Here is a 23,240-nt window from a genome sequence, read left to right on the forward strand (position 1 = left end):
ACAAAGGCCATCGCTGGGTCCAGGAAGGTGCTGCTCGGGGAATGCAGCATTTCCCTGCACTCGATCCCAGAAGGCCCACCTGGCCATTGACCACATCCTCAGATGCAGGTGGCCTTGCTGTCCCCACCCCGGCTGGGAGATGCCCAGGGAGGCTGAGGGAGTCAGAGCTGAGGACAGGGAGGACTCAGGCTGCCTCCAGCCACTTCTGGTCATCAGCGCATCCAGGCCACCACATCCATCCACAGGCCTCCACGTGAATGAGTAAAGGCACCCACTCACCAGGGAACAGACAGTGGGGCCTTCCAGATGCTTCTCTGCCAGGAAATGTGGCTGCCTCCCAGCCCCCAGGGCTGCCCACGGCTGCAGGCCACGTCCTCTCCTTCCCCTTGCAGATGTGGATGAATGTCAGCAGAAACCCAGAATCTGTAAAGGCCGCAGCGTCTGCATCAACACCCTGGGCAGCTATACCTGCACGTGCCTGCCCGGCTTGGAGCTCAACCCGAAGACCCGAATCTGTGTGCAGGTAGAGCCCTGGGGAGACACCGAGGCTGGATGGACTTGGAAGGAGCCGAGGTGGGTCCTGCAGTCCGAGGAGGAGCCAATCCTCAGGCCTTGCAACGCTGACACCTGTGGAGCCTGCCCAGGGGACCGCCTCCCTGAAGGTCCCCGACAGAGCAGGGAGGCAGACGGGTCCCTGGGCCTGGGTCCCCTGTGGATCCCCCTGCCCCTGAGAGCACCCCTAGACCTCGCCCCTTCCTCGACTGTCACGCGGGAGCAGGGGAAGCTATCACTTCCATTTTCCAGAAAGGGAACCTGGAGCAGGGCCTTGGAGGGAGCCGGCAAGAGTCCTTGGTCAAAAATTCCAGCCCTCATGACTCAGTTTCCCTCTTGGTTTCCCTGCCTGTAAACTGGGGGATGTGATCCCTGCAAGGCCACGTTGCAGGGAGGCCACCATAAGGTGCTTTGAGGGTGAAGGTGAAGGTCACCAGGTGGTGGCGCGTGCAAGAATGCTGGGGTCCTAGTGCCAGGCAGTGAGGGGCGAGCAGTGAGTGGAGGGCAGGGCCTGACCCTCTGGCTTTGTCCTGAGATGTGAACGAATGTGCCTCGGGGCACAATCCCTGCCACAGCTCCACCCACTGCCTCAGTGTCTTGGGCAGCTACAAGTGCTGCTGCCACCCTGGCTGGAAGCCGGTTCCTGGGTCCCCCGAAGGCCCAGACAGCACCGTCTGTGCAGGTCCAGAGCTCAGTGGCTGCACTCCTGGGGACCCCCACCCAGAACAGCTGCTCACATACTCGATGGCTCCCACGCGGCCCCAGCAGCATGAAGGCTGGGGGTGCCTGCTGGGCCAGGTGCTAAGCCTTTAGAGACCAAATGGGAAAAGATCTGGGGGTCCTGGAGAAGGAGCTGGGGTACCGTGGGGAAGGCTCCCGGGACCCCAGGCAGCAGCTGATTACTAACTGGGGTGAAGGTTCCCACTATTTCATAACCTGCACATCCGTCTGGCTCACCTGTTGTGTCTCCTCTGCACTCCCCATGACCTCGAGTCACCACCCAGGGTGTGCCGTCACCAGGTGGCGTCACCTCCAGCCGAGGGGCTGAGGGGACGTAAATAGGGAGAAGGGGGCAGGGCGTGGAGGGGAGAGGGGCCTCATCCAGGCTGTTACCTGGCCTGACCCCATCTTCGTGTCCCCAGATGTCGATGAGTGCAGCTCCGGGTGGCACCCATGTCACAACTCCACCGTCTGCGTCAACACCTTGGGCTCATACAAGTGCCGCTGCCGCCGAGGGTGGACACCCCTGCCGGGGCTCCACGACGACCAAAACAGCACTGTGTGCGAAGGTACCTGATCTGACCCGACCCCAGACTCCACCCTCTCAGCCCTAATGAACACCTGTCTGTCCCCTGCAGAGGTGACCTTCCCCACCTGGGCTCCGCCCCCCAGAATCCAAAGCCAGGTGAGTGGCTCCAGCAGGTGCCGGGGAGGCAGGAATCCATCCCCCCCCCTCCCCCCCCCCCCACCCGTGCAGCCCGCCCTGTCCGCCTCTTTTCCCCAAGCTCCCCGCCCACCCTCGAGGCTCCCTGACGCCTTCTTCTCCCCTCCCCCCAGAGTCTCTCCCGCTTCTTTGAAAGAGTCCAGGATCTGCTCAAACACTTCAAGCCAGCCTCGGCCCAGGTCACCGTCCAGGTAGGGGCAGGACCCAGAGGAAGCAAGGTGGAGGAACCCCTTCCCCACAGAGGCCTGGTAAATCTTTGGTCTGGGAGGAGGCGGACTCCAACATGATGGCACCCTGCTCTGACCACCCCCCCCCAACCCCCGGTCCTCCCGGGTGGGTGGTGACAGCCCCCAGCATGTGTCTGTACTCACTGTGAGACGCCCACGTACAGCTGTTGACACCTTCCCTCTTGCTTTCCTGGACTTCGGGTTCATGTCACCCTTGGCATTCACCAACAGGATGACCTCTGAGTGGCTGGATTCCAGGGGCAAAGACACAGGGAATCCCATCCGGTGCCACATTTATTCCCAAATAGTCTCTAGGGTCTGTTCTTTGAGCTAAGTGGGCAAGGTCTTCATGCAGACTCTCTGCTCATGGCCCACTGACTCTGTCCCCATCCTCCAGGGTCTCATACACGCGGTGGATGATCTGCTGGAGACCCCAGGGGACCTGGAGACCCTGCCCCGCTCAGAGCAGCACTGTGTGGCCGCTAACCTGCTCTTTGGCCTGGAGGATGTCCTGAGAGGGCTGAGCCAGGCTCTGTCCAATGGGTCGTTGACCTTCAATTCACCTGCAGGCACAGGCAAGTACCCGAGTCTGCCCCGGGATCCTGCTCTGCCCGTCCTCCGCCTCGTTCCTCCCCTACCTCACTGGAGCCAGTGACCATGCTTGCATCTCAGTGTTCTTCTCTTAAACAAATTAAAATAGGAGATTAAAAGAAATGAAGAAAAGCTATAAATAATAGGCATTTTCATCATAATATAAATTATCAGCAGAGGATGAATTTAATTTAATTTAATGAATTTGAGATAAAATAGGAATGGCTTCAAAAGAAAACAGATTATTAAATTTGGACAATATTAATTTAATATTACTTGATATTGAAGTATGATTTGTTTTATTGAGGTTAAATTCACATAAAATAAAATTCACCATTTGTACCAAAGTGTAAAATTCAGGGGCATTTGGTACATTCATGGAGTTGTACAGCCATCACCTCTATTTCTGAAATATCTTCATCGCCCCGGAAGTAAACCCTGCAGCCACTAAGCAGTTGCTCCTCATTCCTCCCTCCCCCAGCCCCCAGCAACCACGAATCTGTTTTCCGTCCCTGTGGATTAGCCTATCGTGGACATTTCATGCACATAGAATCCTACAACATGTGACCTTTTAGTCTAGCTTCTTTCACCCAGCATAGTGTTTTTGAGGTTCATCCATGTATTAACGTGTGTCAGTATTTCTTTCCTTTTTATGGTTGAATAATATTACCATGTAAGGATATACCTCTCTGTTTATCCATTCATCCATCGATGCACAGCTGGGTTTCTGTACCTTTTGACCACTGTGAGTAGTGTTACTCTGAATACTGGTGTACAAGTTTTTGTTTGAATACCAGTTTTCAGTTCTTTGGGGTACATACTTAGGAGTGGAATTGCTGAGTGATGTGGTAATTCCATGTTCAACATTTGAGGAACCACCAAATTATTTTTCCAAGATGGCTGCACCACTTTCTGTTCCCACCAGTGAAGTACAAGGGTTCCAATCTCCTCATCCTCAGAGACACTTGTTACCTCCAAATTGTTTTTTGATCACTAACTTTCTAGTGTCTGTGAGGTGATTTGTCATTCTGGACTTGATTTGCATTTTCCTGATGACTCACCACATTTAACGTCTTTTCGTGCAATGGTTGAATATTAGTGTCTGTTTTTTGGTGAAATGTTTACTGAAGTCCTTTGCTCATTTTTAAATTTGGTTGTTTGGCTTTAGGTTGTTGAGTTGTAAGAGGTCTCTATATTTTATCCTCATTGTTCTGATATTAGTGCCTAAATTTAGGTCTCTGGTCCATTTTGAATTAATTTTTGTGTATTGTGTGAGGTAGGTGTCCAGTTCCCTTCTTTGCTTGTGGATATCCAGATGTCCCAGCATCGTTTGTGGAAGAGACTATTTGCTCTCCATTGAGGGGTCTTTGCATTCCTTGTTGAAAATCAACTAACCGTAGATATATGGGCTGATCTCTGGACTCGCAATTCTATTTTGTTGTCCTATCTGTCTATTCTCACGCCAGCACCATAGTGTGTTGATTACCGTAGGATAGTACTAAGTTTGAAATCAGAAGGTGTGAGTGCTCCAAATTTGTTTTTCACTTTCAAGATTGTTTTGGGTCTTTGGGCCTCTTGCAATGCCATATGAATTTTAGGATCAGTGTTTCCATTTCTACAAAAAATAATAAATGTTGTTGCATATTGATTGTATTGCACTGAATTTGTAGGCCATTTTGGGGAGTATTGCCATCTTAACAATATTAAGTTCCGAATCATGAACAAAGGATGTCTTTCCATTTATATAGGGTTTTTAATTTCTTTCACCAATCTTTTAGAGTCTTTTGTGTACATATCTTGAGTCTCTTTGGATAAATTATTCCTAATATTCACTGAAGATGTTTTCATCTGTGTCCATAAGAGGTGTGTCCGTAGTTTTCTTTTATTGCAACGTCTTTCTCTGGGTTTGTTTTCAAGGTCGTGGTGGCCTTCTAGGGTTATTTAGGTAGTGTTCCTTCCTCTTCTATTTTATAAAGGAGTTTGCAAAGGATTCCTGTTAATTCTTCCTTGAATGGTGGGTAGAATTCACCAGTGAAGCTGTCTGGTCTGATCTTTTCATTTGGGGAATATTTTGATTACTGATTAAATCTATTTATGTCTTTATACGGCTGTTCAGACTTTTTTATTCTTCAGTCACTTTTGTAGTTTATATGTCTCTAGGAATTTGTCTATTTCATCCAGGTTACCTAATTCGTTATTGAATAATTACTCATAGTTTCTGTTATAATCCTTTGTAAATTCAGATGATATACATATATAACCATTATTATTTTTACTAAATATTAGATGCAATATTATAGTATATATAAAATAATGGTTTTGTTTGGTACAAAAATAATAGCATTACACATAATATTGGCATATACATACATATATATATGAAACAATGATATTGTATCAACCACTTAGTCACAATTGCTAATCTAAGTCCCTGTGTGCCTCGCACGACTCTCAGAGCTGACCCTGGAGGTGCTGGAGCAGGGAAACAGGAGTATCTCCTTGAGTCAGAATCGGGCGAAGATGCTGCTGAACTGGGAGACGGTGCAGGGATCTGCTGACTCAGGTAAAGGCTGAGATGGGGAGAAGGCCACTGAGGCTTAACAGCGGGACAAGTGTCCAGGGATGGGACAAATAGAGGATTAAATGTTAAAGGGAAGTGTCGGGTATGGAGAGGCCAGAAGGAGAAAGTCCCTCTGAAGAAGGAGGGGTCCTCTTGGGGACACGAAGATGTCAACCTTGCCCTTGTCCTGCAGGCCCTTCTGTGGTGGGCCTTGTTTCCACCCCAGGGATGGGAAAGCTGCTGGCTGAGGCGCCCCTGGTCCTGGACCCTGAGAGGCAGGAAGTTGTATGGGAGACACACAAGGACTTGCTGCAGGAAGTCACCCATGTCCTGCTCTCAGATGTCATCACCGCCTTTTCGAGAAACAATGACACTCAGAACCTCAGCTCCCCAGTCACCTTCATCTTTAACCATGTGAGTCCAGGTGGGAGGGGGCTGTGGGTGGGGAAGAGGCCTGAGTCCTGGGCGCAGCCTTAGGGTTGAGGGAGGCTCCCGTTTGGGTGCATCATATCCCCAGGAAAGCCCGTTGCAAGGCAGCTTTGGGTCAGCATTTCCGAGCATCACAACCAGCAGCTCACACTCACTCCCTGATCCTGCAGTCAGTGACCCCTGGGCCAAGGCAGAAGGTGCTCTGTGTCTTCTGGGACCGTGATCAGGGTGGATGTGGTCATTGGGCCACCACAGGCTGCAGACGGTGGGCACTAGAGACACCAGCACCACCTGCCAGTGTACCCACCTCAGCAGCTTTGCCGTCCTCACGGCCCACTACAACGTGCAGGTGAGGGCCCTGAGAGGGGCTGCATTCAAAGTCTATCACAGTGTAACCAACTCCCACAGATGCAGCAGCTTAAAGACCCACAGATGTGTCACCCCCAGTCTCTGCAGGTCAGCAGTCCTGCATGGTGCAGCTGGGCTGTCTGTCAGCATCTTACAGGTCTTACGAGCCTCTTCTCTGAGGCCTGGGGTCCTCCTCTGCACTGTGTGTTGTTGGGGGAATTCAATTCCTTGCAGTTGTAGGACTGAGGTCCCACTTTCTTGCTACCTGGCAGCGGGGGACCATGCTCAGCACCTGGGGGCCGCCTGCATCCCATCTCGTGTGGTTGTCTCCTGGGCTCTCTCACAAGGTGTCAGTGGTCCTATCTGGAGGCCAGCAGCTGAAGCTCCCTCACATGAAAACTCGCTTGAACTTTGAGTGTTTTTCTCCAGGATAAGCCCAGATCTTTCAGGGTTTCACCTGGTTAGACCAGGCCCACCCAGGAGAAACTCCTTCTCTTCAAGTCAGTTGATGTAGGACCTGATGTGGGACCTCCATCTGCCATATGCCTTCACAGCAGCACTGGATTGGCTTTTGCTGGAAACCTGGAAGAAGGGGTGTGTCTACCTGGGGGCAGGGATATGGTCGCCAAATTAGACCTCTGCTCACCTCAGGGGTCTCTGGTGCAGGAGTGCTCAGTGTCTGCAGAAAGGACAATTTGGCAGAGGGCACCACTGGAGCCAGTGAGAACAGGTGGGTCAGGGGCCGTGTTGGCCTCCTCCCCTGACTGGATGAGCTGGTGAGTTCCTCTAGGTCACCAAAACCAGAGACTCACTCAGGTGACCTCTAAAGGAAAATAAGCCCTTGTGAGAGGCAGGGCTTCGTCCAGGCTCTGAATCAATCAGTTCACAATCCCATGGTGTCCTAATGTTCTGAACCTGTAGGTACTTAGTCAAACATCACAAGTTTACCTGGCTCCTCCATTCCTAATTTTTCTATGCCTAAATATAAAAATAAAAATGGCGGAAGGGCCATTACCCCAGAGCAGGAAGGGGTGACTGTGATCTTCTCTTTGCTGGGTCCCAGGAGGAGGATCCCATGCTAGCTGTGATCACCCACGTGGGGCTGAGCCTCTCTCTGCTGTGCGTCCTCCTGGCGGCCCTCACCTTCCTGCTGTGCAGAGCCATCCATAACATCAGCACCTCGCTCCACCTGCAGCTCTCGCTCTGCCTCTTCCTGGCCCACCTCCTCTTCCTCACGGCCATCGACTGAACGGAGATCCAGGTACTGACCCTGTCGCAGTGGACCCTCTGGCCTGCCCCAGGGGGTGCTGAGTCCGTGCAGCCACGCTGCCCTGGATGCCTTAATAATACAGCCTTGGGTCCCTCAGGAGGCCTGAGGAGTGGTGCCAAGGCAGGCAGTGCCGGCATTGATTATCAGCCACCTCTACTTTCGATGACCTTGACCTAACACCAGGTGCTCTGAACTCAATGCCAGCATAAAGGACAGGTCCTGGGACCACACTCCACCCTGACACTCCCTCCTGGTGAGGCCTCACTCCTCCCCTAGGTGCTGTGTGCCATCACCGCAGGCGCCTTACACTATCTCTACCTGGCCTCCTTCACCTGGATGCTGCTGGAGGGCCTGCACCTCTTCCTCACTGCGCGCAACCTGATGGTGGTCAACTGCTCCAGTGTGAGCAGGTTCATGAAGAAGCTCATGTTCCCTGTGGGCTACAGAGTCCCGGCTGTGATCGTGGCCATTTCTGCAACATCCAGGCCAGACCTTTATGGAACAACCACCCGGTAAATGCACTTTCCCGTTTGTCCTTATCTTCTCCAGCATGACCACGGCCATCATAGAACCAGCATAGTATTTTGATTACCCGAGAGCATAATATGGAGAGAGACTAGGTAATAATCCCCAGGGAATTTTTCTGGTGGAAGATAACAATTAAGGAGAATGTCTTTCAATCTCTGTCCTTCAAATTGCAAAGATGAAATCAAAATTAACAAAATCTAGCCTGCTTCTTTATCCAAATCCTATAACATATTCCAATTTTTAATTTGGAAAAGTAGAGCTGATTTAAATAATCAAAATAGTAGATTGTATCATAGTTAAGATTTACAAGGTGCTTCTTTTGGGCCAGGCACTTTTCTAACCATTTTTCTATGTGATATCTTAATTAATCCTCACACCAATACAATGAAGTAGATGCGTACTTTCATTTGCCCCATTTTACAGTTGAGTAAACTGAGGCACACATAGTTTAGGTGAATCCCCAAAGGTGCACAGCTGGCACGTAGCAGAGCTGGGATTCCAATCCAGACAGCCATCCTCCAGAGCTTGCTGTCTTTTATTGTCAGCTTTTCATACTAGGTTTAACGTTTTTACATTTTCATTGAAATGTATTTCACATCCCTAAAATTTACCGCTTTCAAGTGTCCAGATCAGTGACTTTTAAACTAACCATGGAGTTGTGCAGCCTTCGCCACAATCTAATTTTAGAACATTTTCTTAATTGTGGTTACATTTTTTATATTACATAACTGTCAGGTGTACATCATTATATTTTGATTTCTGTGTAGATTACATCCTGTTCTCCACCCAGAGACTAATTAGAATCCATCATCACACGTGTGCCTCATCACCCTCTCCACCCGCTTCCACGCCCCCGCTAACCACCAGTCCAATCTCTGTCTTGATGTGATTGTTCCTTCTGGTTTTTATCTCCTACTTATGAGTGAGGTCATACAGTATTTGACTTTCTCCCTCTGAATTATTTCACTCAGCATAATACCCCCAAGGTCCATCCATGTTGTCACAAAGGACCGGATTTCCTCATTTTTTATGGCTGAGTAGTATTTCATGTGTATGTATACCACATCTTCTTTATCCATTCGTCTCTTGATGGGCACCTAGGTTGCTTCCAAGTCTTGGCTATTGTGAATAATGCTGCAATGAACATAGGGGTGCATGTATATTTATGCCTTTGTGTCTTCAAGTTCTTTGGATAAATACCCAGGAGTGGGACAGCTGGATCACATGGTAGATCTATTCTTAATTTTTGGAGGATTCTCCATACTGCTTTCCATAGTGTCTGCACCAGTCTGTGCTCCCACCAGCAGTGTACGAGTGTTCCCTTCTCCCCACATCCTCTCCAACACTCATTGTTTCCTGTCTTGTTAATTATAGCCATTCTGATGGGAGTGAGGTGATCTCTCATTGTTGTTTTGATTAACATTTCCCTGATAGTGATGTTGAACGTCTTTTCATGTGCCTGTTGGCCATCCGTATATCTTCTTTGGAGAAATGTCTGTTCAGATCTTTTGCCCATTTTTTAATTGGGTTGTTAGTTTTTTTGTTGTTGAGATGTATGTTTCTTTGTATATTTTGAATATTAACCCCTTATCTGATATATGGTTCGTAAATATCTTCTCCCAATTGTTAGGTTGTCTTTTAGTTTGTTGATGATTTCCACTGCTGTGCAGAAGCTTTTTAGTTTGATGTAGTCCCATTTGCTTATTTTTTCTATTGTTTCTCTTGCCCAGTTGGAAGTGCTCCTTGAAAATATGCTGCTAAGTCTGATATCAAAGTGTATAGCCTATGTTTTCTTCTATAATTTTTATGGTTTCAAGTCTTACCTTCAAGTCTTTAATCTATTTTTCATTAATTTTTGTATATGGTGAAAGATAATGGTATACTTTCATTCTTTTGCATGTGGCTGTCCAGTCTTCCCAACATCAATTATTGCAGAGACTTTCCTTTCTCCATTGTATGTTCTTGGCTCCTTTGTCGAAAATTAGCTGTCCATAGATGTGTAAGTTTATTTCTGGGCTTTTGGTTCTGTTCCATCGATCTGTGTGTCTGTTTTTGTGCCACTACCATGATATTTTGGTTACAACAGCTTTGGAGTATATTTTGAAATCAGGGACTGTGATACCTCCAGCTCTGTTCTTTTTTCTCAAGATTCGTTTAGCTATTTGGGGTCCTTTGTTGTTCCATATAAATTTTAGGATTCTTTGTTCTGTTTCTGTGAAAAATGTTGTTGGAACTTTGATAGAGATTGCATTGAATCTGTAGATTGCTTTAGGAAATATGAACATTTTAACTATGTGAATTGTTCTAATCCATGAGCACAGAGTGTCTTTCCATTTCTTTGTGGCTTCTTCTATTTCTTTCAACAATGTTTTATAGTTTTCAGTGTACAGATCTTTCACCTCTTTGGTTAAGTTTATTCCTAGGTATTATATTCTTTGTGTTGCAATTGAAAATGGGATTGTCTTCTTAATTTCTCTTTCCACTACTTCATTGTCAGTGTATAGAATCACAACTGACTTTTGCATGTTGATTTTGTATCCTGCAACTTTACCATATTAATTTATTACTTCTAAAAGTTTTTCATGGATTCTTTAGAGTTTTCTGTGTATAAAATCATGTCATCTGCAAATAGTGACAGTTTCACTTGTTCCTTTCCAATTTAGATCCCTTTTATTACTTTTTCTTGCCTGATTGCTCTGGCTAGCACTTCCAATAATATGTTAGATAAGAGTGGTGACTCTGGGCATCTTTGTCTGGTTCCTGTTCTTAGAGGGATAGCTTTCAGTTTTTCTCCGTTGAGAATGATATTAGCTGTGGGTTTTTCATATGTGGCCTTTGTTATGTTGAGACACTTTCCTTCTATACTCATTGTATTCAGAGTTTTTATCATAAATGGATGCTGTATCTTGTCAAATGCTTTCTCTGCATCTATTGAGATGATCATGTGATTTTTTATTCTTCATTTTGTTAATGTGGTGTATCGTGTCGATTGATTTGCAGATGTTGAACTATCTTTGCATCCATGGAATAAATCCCACTTGTTCATTGTGTACGAGCTCTTTAATGTATTGTTGTATTCAATTTGCTAGTATTTTGTTGAGCATTTTTGCATTGATATTTATCAGTGATACTGGCCTGTAATTTTCTTCTTTTGTGTGTTATCCTTGTCTGGTTTCAGTATCAGGGTAACATTGGCTTCATAGAATGAGTTTGGAAGCTCCCCTCCTCTTCAATTTTTTGGAAGAGTTTGAGGAGGATAGATATTAATTCTTTTTTGAATGTTTGGTAGAATTCACCGGGGAAGCCGTCTGGTCCTGGACTTTTATTTTTGGGGAGGGTTTTGATTACTGTTTTGATCTCCTTACTGATGATTGGTGTATTCCAATTCTCTATTTCTTCTTGATTCAGTTTTGGAAGGTTGTATGATTCTAAGAATTTATCCATTTCTCTAGATTTTCCAATTTGTTGGCGTATAGCTCTTCATAATATTCTCCTATAATCTTTTGTATTTCTGAGGTGTCCACTGTAATTTCTCCTCTTTCATTTCTGATTTTATTTATTTGAGCTGTCTCTCTTTTTTTCTTTGTGAGTCTGGCTAAAGATTTGTCAATTTTGATTATCTTTTCAAAGGACCAAGTCTTGGTTTCATTGATGTTTGCTATTGTATTTTAAGTCTCTATTTCATTTATTTCTGCTCTGATTTTTATTATTTCCTTCCTTCTACTGATTTTGGGCTTGGTTTGTCCTTCTTTTTCCAGTTCCTTTAGGTGCACTGTTAGATTGTTTATTTGGGATTTTTCTTGTTTGTTGAGGTAGGCCTGTATTGCTATAAACTTCCCTCTTAGAATGGCTTTTGCTGTATCCCATAAATTTTGGTACATCATATTTTCATTTTTATTTGTCTCCAGGTATTTTTTAATTTCTCCTTTGATTTCTTCATTGACCCAATCGTTGTTCAGTAGCATTTTGTTTAATCTCCACATATTTGTGGCTTTTCTGATTTTCTTCCTGTAGTTGATTTCTGGTTGCATACTGTTGTGGTCAAAAAGATGCTTGGTATTATTTCAAATCTTCTTAAATTTATTGAGACTTGTTTTGTGGTCTAATATGTGATCTATCCTGGAGAATGTTCCATTAGCATTTGAAAAGAATGTGTGTTCTGCAGTTTTTGGATTGAACATTCTGTATATATCTGCTAAGTCCACCAGGTCTACTGTGTCATTTAAGGCCAATATTTTCTTATGGATCTTCTGTTTGAATGACCTATCCATTGGTGTAAGTGGGGTGCTAAATACCATACCATTATTATTATTGCTGTCTATTTCTCCTTTTATGTTTGCTAATAATCACTTTATGTATTTAGGTGCTCTTATGTTGGGTGCATAGATATTTACATTTACAAATGTTATATCCTCTTGTTGCATTGTTGCCTTTATCATCTGTAGAGCCCTTCTTTGTCTCTTTACAGTGTTTGTTTAAAGTCTGTTTTGTCTGATGTGAGTATTGCTACCCCAGCTTTCTTTCCATCGAAATTTACATGGAGTAACTATTTCCATCCCCTCACTTTCAGTTTGTGAGTGTCTCTTGTATGCAGCATATATATGGTCTTTTTTTTTTTTTTTATCTAGTCCACCCTATCCCTTTTGATTGGAGCATTTAGTCCATTGACATTTAAAGAAGCCCTTGATAATTGTGTACTTATTGCCATCATGTTATTTTTGGAGGGATGTTTTAGCAATTTTTCTCTGTTCCTTTCTTCTTCTCTTTCACTCTTCCCTGTGGATTGATGGTTTTCTTTAGTGTTATCTTTGGGTTCTTTTCTCTTAATTTTTTGTGTATTTATTATAGGTTTCTGGTTTGTGATTACCATGAGGTTCATATATGATAACCTACACATGGCAATCTATATCAAGTCAATGGACTCTTTAGTTTGACCTCCTGCTAGAAGCTGTACTCTTTTGCTCCCCTTTTCCCACATTTTATGTTTTTGGTATCATGTGTAACCTCTTTTCTTGTGTGTGTTTATCCGTTACCCTCTTAAGGAAATAGATAGGTTTAACACTTTTGTCTTTTGACCTTCATATTATCTTTATAAGTGCTTCATCTGCTACCTTTACTGTATATTTGCCTTTACCAATGAGTTTATTGCTTTTTTAAAAATAATTTTCTTTTTCCTGTTTGTGGCCTTCTCTTTCCCACTTAAAGAAGTCCCTTTAGCATTTCTTGTAGGGCTGGTTTCTTGGTGATCAACTCCTTTAGATTTTCCTGTCTGGGAGGCTCTTTATCTCTCCTTCCATTCTGAATGATAACCTTGCTGGGTAGAGCCTTCTTGGCTGTAGGGTTTTTCCTTTCAGCACTTTAATATATCATGCCACTCCCTTCTAGCCGGTACAGTTTCTGCTGAGAAGACGGCTGATAGCCTTATGGGGTTTCCTCTCTATATAACTTGCTGGCTTTCTCGTTCAGCTTTTAGGATTCTCTCTTTATCATTAATTCTTGACATTTAATTATAGTGTATCTTGGTGTGGGCCTCTTTGGGTTTATCTTGTTTCATGCTCTCTACTTCCTTTATCTGATGTCTGTTTCCTTCCATAGGTTAGGAAAGTTTTCAGCTATTATTTCTTCAAATAGATTCTCTACCCCTTTGTCTCTCTCTTCTCCTTCTGGGGCATCTATAATATGAATGTTAGTGTGCTTGATGTTGTCCCAGAGGTCCCTTAGACTGTCCTCATTCTTTCTAATTTTCCTTTCTTTTATCTGTTCAGCTTGGGTGATTTCCCCTAGTTTTCCATCCAGCTCCCTGATCCATTCTTCTGTATCATCTATTCTGCTACGGAGTCCCTCTAGTGAATTTTTCTTTTCCAGTATTGTATTCTTCATTTCTGATTGGTTCTTTCTTATATTTTCCAATTCTTTGTTGACCTTCTTGCTGAGTTCATCCATTCTTCTTTCAAGATCAGTGAGCTCTTTATGACTTTTTGTTTGAACTCTGTCAGGTAGCTTTTTTTTTTTTTTTTTTAAATTTCTGCTTCGTTTAGTGCTTTTCCTGGGGTTTTGTCCTGTTCCCTTACTTGGAACATACTCCTTTGTTTTCTCATTTTGCCTGTTTCTCTGTGCTTATATCTATGTACCAGGTGGGTCAGCTACATCTGCCCATCTTGAAGAGGTGGGCTTATGTAAGAGATGACTTATGAGGCCCAGCAGTGTGATTCCCTCTCATCACCAGTTCCAAATATTCCAGGGGTGTCCCCTGTGTGGGCTACAGGTGTCCCTCTGTTGTGGCACGCTTGCTCTTGCTCAGGTGGCCAGAGAGGCTTGGCTGTCCCCCTGGCCAGCTGGTTGTGTTTCTCAGCTGCGTGTGGCTGTTGTGGATCCTTCAGTCACTTTGTTGGGTTTGGGGAACCCCAGAACTGTTGGCTGCTAGGTCTAATAGCACGTTCTTGTAACAGTTTTTCTGTTACATAAGTAGGCACCCAGCATGTCTGGTTGCTAGGCTCAGGGGCTTACAGTTGTAGGCCTACAGCCTGTAAGGCTAGTGTCAGCTCTCTCAGGATTGCAGCTGAGTGGGGCTGGCCCCAGGCACAGGAGAACCCAACTGTTTCAGGCTTTGGAAGGGGAGGCTGATCCCCTATGTGGCTGATGAGAAGCAGAAGTCTGCTGCAGCCGACAGGCCCCACCATGCACAGGGCTGCATACCCTGTCAACACAGTTCTGCCCCATGTGTGCACCCCTGCCCACTGATGCAGACCCAGTCGCCCCACTGCAGAGGCCCCCACACAGTCCACCAATGCCTCACACACTCCACCCGCTCCTCACGACCACCCGTCCCCACAGAGGCGGACCCACTCACCTGGCTGCAGAGTGGCTTCCTGACACCCCACCTATATGGTCCCAAAAGTTTCCTGAGGGCTTGCTGTTGGGTGGGGCCTGTCCCTAGGGTGGGCTGCCTGCCCTGGGTGAGCTGGATTAAATCAGTGCTCTAGTGAGTAGGGCAGAGCCTGGGCTAACAGGCCAGGGGAAGAACTCCAATGGCGTCTGCCAGCGTCTGTGTGAGCCTGCCTCGGCTAGGTCACAAAAATGGCTCCCACCAATGTCTCAGTGCCCAGAGAGGTCTCACCTTTCACCAAAATGCACCCAGAGCCTGTCTGGTGAGTCTCTTTTCATCAAAGGACTGTACTCCTCTCTGGTAATTTTAGGTTGCTTTCCAAAATGGGTGAATTTGTGTGTGGGCCCTTTAAGAGCATGGTTTTTTCCCTTATTTCCAATAGCTTTTCTGGGGGTGTTCTCCATTGTAGTTGGTAGCCAGCAAAGCCAGATATTGGGACACTCGTCTTGGTTGTGCTGGGTCCAAAAGCCACGGACTATAGTGGTAACACTCTCTTGCTCAGATCCCCCACTCCTCCAGGGAAGGCTTCGTACCTTAAGATTGCTCCTGACCGGCCGTGAAGCATGGTGGCTAGCAAAGGTGGCCTTTTTTCTCTCCAGACAGGAATTTCTGCCTTTCCACCTCGATCAGGACTGTCCCTTGTTGTGGGGGTTATTTTTATCCAGTTGTCAGTTCTCTCTGATGGGTCGTTGTTCCAAGAGTAGTTGTAAATTTGTTGTGTCCGTGGGAGGAGGTGAGTTCAGAATCCTCCTATGCTGCCATCTTGACACCATCTTCTGTCTAGAACACTTTCAACCCCTCAAAGGAAAGCACGTGTACAGTAACATTCACTCCCCATTCCCACTACCCACTCCTCCACCCCAACCCCTGACAGTCACTCATCCACTTTGTGTCTCTGTGGACCTGCCTACTGTGGATATTTCACTTAAATTATGTCATGCATGCAATCTTCTCTGACTGGATTCTTTCACTTAGCATGGTGTGTTCAAGGTTTATCCATCTTTTGGTGAGTATGATGACTTCATACTTTGTTGAGGTTGCTGGTATTGTCATTGTCTTGTAAATAATATTCCATTATGTGGATATATCGCATTTTGTTTATCCGTCCATCAGTTGCTAAGCATTTAAATTATTTACATTTTTCTGCTGTTATGAATGATGCTGCTGTAAACATACATGTACAAGTTTTTGTGTGGACTTGTGTTTTCATTTGTCTTGGGTGTATATCTATGAGTAGAATTGCTGGGTCATATGGCAAATCTATGTTGAGCATTCTGACAAACCACCTCCTGTTTTCTAAAGTGTCTGTCCCACATTTTACATTCCTGTCAGCAATATATGAGGGTTTCAATTTCTCCACATTGTTGTGAAAACTTGTTTTCTATGTTTTATATTTTAGCCATCCTCATGAGTGTGAAGTGGTATTTCACTGGGGTTTAGATTTGCATTTCCCTGATTACTAATGATGTTGAGCATCTTTTCATGTGCTTATTGACCATTTGCATATCTTCTTTGGAGAAATGCCTATTCACATCTTTGGCCCAGGTTGTAATTGGGCTATTTTTCTTTTTATTGTTGAGTTGTAAGAGTGCTTAATATGCTCAGGTTACTAGTCCATTATCAATGTACAATTTGCGAGTATTTTCTACCAATCTGTCTTTTCACTGTCTTTATAATGTGCTTTCTTTAAATCAAGAAAGTTTTTAATTTTGATGATGTCAAATGTATCTATTTTTCTTTTATTGGTAGTGCTCAGGATGTCATATCTAAGAAACCATTGCCTAACCCAAGGATGCAAAGAGCAAAGAGATACTCCAAGTTTTTCTTATAGAAGTTTTATAGTTTTAGCTGTAACAGTTATGTCCGTAATAGCTATTGAGTTAATTTTTCTCTATGGTGTGAGGAAGGGCCCTGATTTTATTCTTTTGCATGTGGATACCCAATTTTCCCAACATCATTTGTTGAACAGGATATTCTTTCTCCATTGAATTGTCTTAGCCTCCTTGTTGAAAATCAATTGACCATAGCTATTGGTCATTTAGGAAAGTGTTTAATTTCTCCACATTTATGAAATTCCAATTTTCTCCTGTTGTGGATTTCTAATTTCGTTCATTTGTGGTTGGAAAAAATAGTTTCTATGATTCCAATTTTTAAAATTTTGTTGAGGCCTTGTTTAACGCCTAAGTTAAGGTCTATTGTATCCTAAAGAATGTTCTTCATGCACTTGAGAAGAATGTGCCTTTTTCTGTTGTTGAGTGGAAAATTCTATGGAGTCTGTTAGATCTCCTAATATTCAATTTCTTTATTGATCTTATGCCTCGTTATTCATCCATTATTGAAAGTGACATGGTATTAGTTCCTAGGGCTGTGCTAACAAAGTACTGTAAACTTAGTGGTTTAAAATAGGAGACACATGTTCTCTCACAGTTGTGGAGGCCAGAAGTCCGAAATCAAGGTGTTGGCAGGACTGCAATCCCTCTGAAGGCCCTAGGGGAGAATCCTTCCATGCCTCTTCCAGCTCTGGTAGTTCAAGGAATTCATCAGCTGTAGGCTGAAAAACTCGGATCTCTGCCTCTGTCTTCCAATGCATCTGTGCATCAGTCTCTGAATATCCCTCTCTTTTCTCTTATGAGGACACTAGCTATTGGAATTAGGATCCACTCTAAATTGAGGATGATCTCGTATTGAGATCCTTAATTTAATTCCACCTGTGAAGACCCTATTTCCAAGTGAGGTCACCATCACAGGTGCCAGGGGTTAGGACTCGGGAACATATTTTGAGGGGACACGAACAAACCCACTTGAGAGCTGTGGAAGTCTTCAGCTACTCTTGTTGAATTGTCTGTTTCTCCCTTCAATCTCAGGTTTTCTCTCATGTGTTAGGGACTCTGTTGTTTGGTGTGTATATGTTAACAGTTGTTATATCTTCTTGATGGACTGACCCTCGTATTGTTACAAAATGTCCTGTTCGTCTTTAACAATTTTGTCTTAAAGTCTATTTTGTCTAATGTCAATATATCCACCCTAGCTCTCATTTGGTTGCTCCTTGTATCCTTTTACTTTCATCCTATTTGTGTCTTTGAATCCACAGTGTGTCTTCAAGTAGATAGAAAAAAATGTTTTAATCCATACTACCGTTCTCTGACTTTTGATTATGGTGTCTAACACATTCGTATATAATGTAATTACTGGTAAGGTCTGGTTTGTATGCCATTTGATATTTATTTCCTATCTATCTTATCTCTTTTTTTTATTCTTCTATTCCTCATTTCTGTCTTCCCTTCTGTTAAGTAGATGTTTTCTAGTGTACCTGCTTAATTTTGCTATTCTTTTTACTATATTTTTTTATTTACCCTGAAGATTGCAATTAGCATCTAACTCAATTTCATTATCATACAAAAAGTTTCTTCCAATGTTTCTCTATTCCATTCCTCCTCTTTTGTATTACTGTTGTCATAAAAATTATATCTTTATATCTTATAAGCCCTTTGACACAGTTTTGTAAGTATTGCTTCATACAGTTGTGTATTAAAACAGGAGAAAAAAAGAGTTACAAAGAAAAATATGTTTATAGTGGCTTTCATGAGCCCTATGTGGTTACATTTAATGGCACTCTTTATTCCTTTGTGTGGGTTCCAGTTACTGTCTAGTGTCCTTTCATATCAACCTGAACAGCTCATTCAGTATTTCCTATAGAACAGTTCTGCTAGCAAGAATTATATTATTTTTGTTTATATTGAAATGACTGAATTTCTTGTTTTATTCAAGGAGAATTTAGTTAGATATGGAAGTCTGGGTTCACTATCTTTTTTCTTTTGACTCTTTCAAGATGTTACCCTACTGCCTTCTGGCCACCATGGTGTCTGACAAGAAGTCATGTGTTTGTCTTATTAGGATCTCCTGTACATGAAAAGTCAGTTTCCTCCTGCCACTCTCTAGATTGTATCCTTGACTCTTGTCAGTAGCTCTATGCTGTTTTTAGGCATGGCTCTTTTTGAGTTTACTCCACTTGGAGTTCATTGAGCTTCTTGGATGTGTAGATTAATATTTTTCTTCAAATTTAGGGAGTTTTCAGCCTTTCATTCTCCAGGTATTTTTCTGCCCTTTTGCTTTATCTTTCTCTAGGATGTCAATTATGTGTATGTGGGTGCATTCGGTCCTGTGTCACAGGTCTCTGAGGCTCTCTTCGCTATTCTTCATTCTTTTTTTCTTCCTCTCCCTGAGTCTGCATAATCTTTATTTACCTAAATGAAATTCTTTAATTCCTTCTTCCTTGTTTTATTTGATGAGGAGCTTCACCCTCAGCTAACATCTGTCACGATCTTCCTCTTTTTGCAGAGGAAGGTTTGCCCTGAGCTACCTTCTCTGCCCTTCTTCCTCTATTTTGTAGATGGGTTGCTGCCCTGCTAGGCCATGAGTGGTGTGGGTCCACACCTTGGGAGTGAACCCGGGAGCTGAAGTGGTGTGCTGAACTTAACCACTACACCACTGGGGCTGACCCCACTAAGTCTTTCTTTTGCCAGCTCAATTCTGTTGATGAGCCCCTCTCCATAATTTTTCATTTTGGTTATTGTACTTTTCAACTCTAGAATTCCCATTTGGTTCCATTCATAATTTCTATTCCTTCATTTGTATTCTTTATTTGGTGAGACATTTTTGTTATAGTTTCCTTTAATTTTCCAGACGTGGTTTATTTTAGTTCTTTTAATATATTTATAATAACTCATTTAGGGACTTTGTGTACTAAGTCCAAAACCTGTGCCTCTCCTGGGATACTGTTTTTGGCGGATTTCTTTTCATGTGTGTGATGCATACTATTTTGCTTCTTTGTATACATCATAAAGTTTTGTTTAAAAGTAAGAGTTTTAGATGATATATTGTAACACTCCTGCTATCAGATTGCTCAAAGGTTTGTTGTTGTTTCTAGATTCTTAGTGAATTTCCTGAACTAATTGTGCATATTGATCATTCTCTGCAGAATGTGGCTAGTATTCTGCTGGATTCTTTAAGTTCTTGTTACTTTTTTCCAATCCTGGGAGCCCAGGGAGTCATACCTGGTTCATGATAATTTAGTGGCCACTCAATGTCTGGTCAGAAGATTTCCTTAAATGCCTTGCCTATGTGCTCTGTACTCTTTTACAAAGGCATCTGTGGGGCAAGGCGCACCTTCCACCTTCAGGGGCTTACATAACAGACTGAGCTTTCACTTCCTGATTGCACAAAGCCTCAAGGTCAGCCAGAGGTGAGAGGATTGTGTCTTTCTATTCCCAGGCCTTTCCTGAGCCCGGACCCATCCTTAAGGATCCTGAATTTTCAGGAAACTTTCAGAGCTTTTCAAAATTCCCTATGGTCCTTTAGTTCTCCAGTATTTCCTTTTAAATTCCCCAGACAAGTCCTTGTTGACCCTGCCTAAAATCACAGCCTTAGGCAGCTGGTGTGTGACAGCAGTTTGCTATTGGTTTGGAAATTCCCATGGAGTAGGCTTTTTTGTCCCCAGCTGAGAGGAACTATTAGTCACATCAAAGAGCCACCAAACTTGGAGAAGAAAATGTTCCCAGGGAGTCAAAGGGTCTGGAAAAATGCTGACTGTGCTCTAAGGATATGATGATACTGTTAACAGATATCTGGATGTAGTCAGCTCCCTCTGTTTTCTGGAATGCTGTCAACTTTTGACTGCTGCACCACCAAGCTGGGGAGAGAAGGAATGGAAAAGGCTCCAAGTTGAAACTTCACAGACTCCTTCCTTTCCAGTCTTATTGATGGTCAGCAGGTTCTCTTGGATAGGCTATTTTCAGTTTGTTTTGTGGCTTGGAGTAATTGCTAGAGTTTTGAAACGGTTGCTTTTAGTTGTTATTCTTATATTTTTGTAGTTTTAGAAGGAGAGCAAGTTTACCAAGGTCCTCACTCCTCCATTCAGGAAGTCAGTCTCCTGGGACGTGCACTCTTAACCACAACATGCTGCTAAAACTTATGTTCACCTGCTCAGCTGAGCTCTTTCCAGGTGTCCGTCTCAGACACTTCAGTTCTTTCTTGATTACATTCTTGTCAGTGTATAGTTCATTGTCCTGATATGTCCTGCCTCACTCTCCATTGTCCTGAAGTGTCCTGCCTCACTCTCCATTTTCTTGAAATGTCCCACCTCACTCTATACTTTGCACTAATGTGGGATCAAGAGTGAATTCTCTCACTGTCTGTTAGTAGAACCTTCAGCAATAGACGTAAGCTCTCTATTCCACCGTAACCAACCTGTGATCATAAGAGAACTTCTGTTTTGCACTGTTGTTAAAATTAAATTGAACAACTCAACAGTGGAAGACAAATAATTCAATTTATATATGAACAGTTTGGAATTTAGACATTTCTTTGAATGTATGTAAATGACCACTAAGTGCATGAAAAGTTGTTCAACATCATTAGTCAATAGGAAAAGGTAAATTACAAACCACAAAATGAGATATCGCTTCACACTCAGTTTTAATGTTTAAAAAATGAAAAAATAACACATAGTATAAAGTGTTGCAAGGCTGTGGGAAAAGCAGAACCCTCCGACGTTGCTGGCTGGTATTTAAAATAGTGCCGCTGCTTTGGAAAACTGTTTGCTGGTTTCTCAAAGTTGGAACACATAGCTACCATGTGACCCAGCAATTCCTCTCCTGGTTATATGCCCAAAAGAAATGACAACCTATGTCCACACAAAACTTGTACATGAATGCTCATAGCAGCATTATTCGAAATAGCCAGAAATTGGAAACTAAATGTCCACCAACTGATGCATGGATAAACAAAGTTTGGCATAGCCATAGACTAGAATATTATTTAGCCATTACAAAAAGAATAAAAAATATCTTCACTGATGAAAACATCCTGCAACCTGAATGAGCCGTGAAAACACTATGCTAAATGAAAGAATCCAGTCATAATAGATCACGTATTTTAAGATTCTGTATGTAAAATGTCCAGAATAGGCAAAATGACATAGACAGCAAATAGATTAATAGTGCCCTGGGGCTAGGGTGGGGGTGGGGTGCCTGAGAGTCAGAATGAGGTGTGACCACTGATGTGAATGAAGTTTCTTTTTTTCTATCAAAAGCATTTTGTTAACATAAAATCATATATTTTTATTTTTTAATATATTTTTAGTACCAAAGGTTGCATACCATACATTTTTCCTGCACTTTGACTTTTTTCAATTAACATCATATCTTGAAGGTTCTTCAGCTACGTATAGAGCTTCTTCATTCTCTTTTAAACATGAGTAACATTTTGTTTGTAAATTTTTCATAATTTCAATAGCTAGCCCTACATTGGTGGACAATTAGGTTGCTTGCAGTCCTTTGGTTTTAGAAACAGGTAGCAATTTTAAGGTGGCATTTTTAATTTTTAACCAATTGTTTTATTGAGGTCATATTGGTTATTACATTGTGTAATTTCAGATGCACATTATTAGTTTTCATTTCCTGTGTAGACTGCTTCACGCTCACCACCAATAGTCTAGTTTTTATCCATCACTGTACATATGTGCTCCTTTACCCTTTTTGTCCATCCTCCATCCCCTTCCCCTCTGGTAACCACTAATCTTCTCTCTTTGTCCATGTGTTTGTTTATCTTCCACATATGAGTGAACTCATGCAGTGTTTGTCTTTCTCTGTCTGGCTTATTTTGCTTGAGATAATACCCTCAGGTTCTATTCATGTTGTTGCAAATGGGATGGTTTTGTCTTCTTTATGGCTGAGTAGTATTCCATTGTATATATATACCACATCTTCTTTACCTATTCATTAGTTAATGGGCACTTGGGTTGCTTCCATGTCTTGGCTGTTGTGAATAATGCTGCAGTGAACAGAGGGGTGTGTAAATCTCTTTGAATTGTTGGTTTCATGTTCTTTAGATACATACCCAGTAGTGGGATAGCTGGATCATATGGTGTTTCTATTTTTACATTTTTGAGGAATCTCCATACTGTTTTTCAGAGTGGCTGCACAGTTTGCATTCTCACCAGCAGTGTAGGAGGGTTACCTTTTCTCCACACCCTCTCCAACATTTGTTCTTTTCAGTCTTAGTGATTATAGCCATTTTAACAGGTGTAAGGTGGTATCTTAGGGTAGTTTTGATTTGTATTTCCCTAATAATTACTGATATTGAACATCTTTTCACATGTCTCTTGGCCATCTGTATATCTTGTTTGGAAAAATGTCTGTCCACATCCTCTGCCCGTTGTTTGATCTGGTTGTCTCTTATCTTGTTGTTGAGTTGCTTGAGTGCTTTATGCATTTTGGAAATTAACCCCTTGTCAGATATGTGATTTGCAAATGTTTTCTCCCAGTTGGTGGGTTGTCTTTTCATTATATTCATGGTTTCCTTTGCCTTGGAGAAGTTTTTTAGTCTGGTGTAGTCCCACTTGTTTA

At 43.2% G+C, this 23,240-nt stretch overlaps 1 pseudogene; it reads left to right on the forward strand.

Annotated features, from left to right (window-relative positions):
• LOC106844300 (adhesion G protein-coupled receptor E2-like) overlaps positions 1-23,240 on the forward strand; it is a 68,777-nt pseudogene that overhangs the window by 40,403 nt on the left and 5,134 nt on the right.

Source organism: Equus asinus, chromosome 20 (genome assembly GCF_041296235.1).
Source record: "Equus asinus isolate D_3611 breed Donkey chromosome 20, EquAss-T2T_v2, whole genome shotgun sequence".
Lineage (NCBI taxonomy): Eukaryota > Metazoa > Chordata > Mammalia > Perissodactyla > Equidae > Equus > Equus asinus.